Below are 2,165 nucleotides of genomic sequence, written 5' to 3'. Positions count from 1 at the left end.
TCTCCTCCCCGTTCCACTTTATTATTGCAATAAATGTAGCCATAAAAGTGGCAGGTATCGGCGCACACCGCGATCGCTGCTCCCGAGCTATGGAAATGTAATTTCGAGTGTGCCCGGGAAATTTTATAAGATTGTATCAGGAGGGATCATAAATTGCATTTCCAGCCCCCCCCCTCCTTTCCCCCCTGGATGAGATGGGCCCCATGAGAAGGTCACCAGAGAGGGGGTGAAAGCCAGGCTGTCCCCTCAGTGAGACCCCATCCCCGTGGCCCCCCCCGACATTCCCAGGGCCAGCTGGGATCTGTTCCCCCTGGGTTGGGGGGCAATAGTCAGGACACAGCAGCCCCCCCCACCTCCCTGGCAGCAGAGGTCAATGAAGACCCTCCAGGGGACCCCCAGGAGCTCTGGGGACCCTCAAGGGCATTGCTGTGGCCGCAGCTCCTCTGGGGTCACGAGGAGCGTGACCCTCCACAGCCCGGCGATGGTTCCCACGGGGAGCAGGGGACAGCGTGTCCCTGCAGCCCACCATGCCCTGGGACCCCTCTGGTGACCCCCAGGGCAGGATTCAGCCCCCCTTTGCACCCACCCCCCATCCTGGGCTCCTGGCCCCTCACAGGTGCCCACTGTGGGTGGAGGCTCTGCTACCCCGTGCCAGGGACACAGGGGGGACAGTGAGAGGGTCTCTGTGACACCCACTGTGACACCAGGCAAGGCCAGCCCAGGGGCCCCATGGCCAGGGGGGTCACACAGGGTCTGTGTCCCCACACAGTGGGCTGAGGTGGGGATTGATTTGGCTGAGGGGGGCCCTGGAGCTCCTGTCCCTGATCTGATCTGATCTGATCCTCCTCAATGACTTTCCTTTTGCAACAGGGAAAAAGGCAGGAGGAGGTGGTGGGGAGGGGGGGGGGGACACGGGCGCGGGGACGTGATTATTCCTTCAGCAGCAATCCAAGCGGCGGGAGAGGAAGCTTCATCTTTCCTGGGCCATTTACCTCCAGCGCCCGAGCGCGAAGGCTGAGCCAGGCTCGGCTGCCAGGCTGGAGCTCGGCCAGGCCGGGGAGGGGGGGCTCCTGCTGCGGGGTCTCAGCGCAGCCTCACCCCACGCTTGGGCCACCGGCTGTGGGGGACTCGGGCTCCCGGAAAGGAGGGGCTGGGGACGCAGAAAAGGGGGTGCAAAGTCATTAATCTGTGAGTGTTAATTGGCAGGGGTGTGATTAGCGGTGGGGGGCTCAGCTGGGGGCTGCTCTCGCAGGGGGAAGTGCCCGCCTCGCCCCCCATCCCGGCTCGGGCACCCCTGCCAGTCCCCGGTGGGGACTGGCAATTAAAAACGGGAGGAGAGGGGGAAAAGCAATAAAACGGGACCCAGCTTGGAGCCAGAACGGCACCAGGAAGAGCAGGGGTGGGTGGGTCTGGCCGGGGGGCACCCCTGGGTGCCCCCCCCTCCCCAACCACTGCTCCCCCTCCTCGCTGAGGCTGCGCCAGCCACGCTCCAGGCTCCAGCCTTATTGAATCTCCCAGCTCAGGGTGCAAAGGGCACCAGAGGGAAGAGTTATTAAAAAAAGGGAAATGAGTCGCTTGGAAACCTTCTTTCGGAATAACAGTGTGTGTTTGTTTGGCGATAGATTAGCTCAGCCATGCTGAGCACACAGCACCCGCCGCAGCCAAGGGCGGCTCGGGGAGCCGCAGCGCCGGAACGGGGGGCACGCCGAGCTGATCCCGGCCCTGTGGGCACCATCTGGGCACTGTCCCAGTACCAACCTGCCATGGCCAGTCCCTGGAGCTCAGCACCCCCAGGGACCCCCAGCCAGGCAGGGCTGCAGGACGGCACCACCGCCCAAACCCCATTTCCCCTCCCCTGGCCCCAGATGCGGCGCACACCTCCCGAGCCACAGAACGGGTGAGCCCCCCACAGTGACGGGAGCTGGTGGGGGGGTGGGGTGGGAATTGGGGTGTCCTTGCACGGAGAGGGCTGGCAGCATCTGCTGAGAGCAAAGCCATCTGTCAGGCAGCAGCCCAGGAGACGTGTGACGGCTCCTGGGTGACAGCGAGGCGAAGGGTGAGTTTCCCGGCACCATCCGCCTCCGGCTGGCACGGCCACCGGCACCGCGAGGCAGGGTTTTCCTGGGAAGGGTTAATCCGTAAAGGAAAACCTGCCAGCAGCACTC

Source organism: Empidonax traillii, unplaced genomic scaffold (assembly GCF_003031625.1).
Source record: "Empidonax traillii isolate 1590-97213 ecotype Southwest subspecies unplaced genomic scaffold, ASM303162v1 scaffold1954:size80093, whole genome shotgun sequence".
Classification (NCBI taxonomy): Eukaryota; Metazoa; Chordata; class Aves; order Passeriformes; family Tyrannidae; genus Empidonax; species Empidonax traillii.
Note: the sequence above shows the minus strand (reverse complement) of the source record.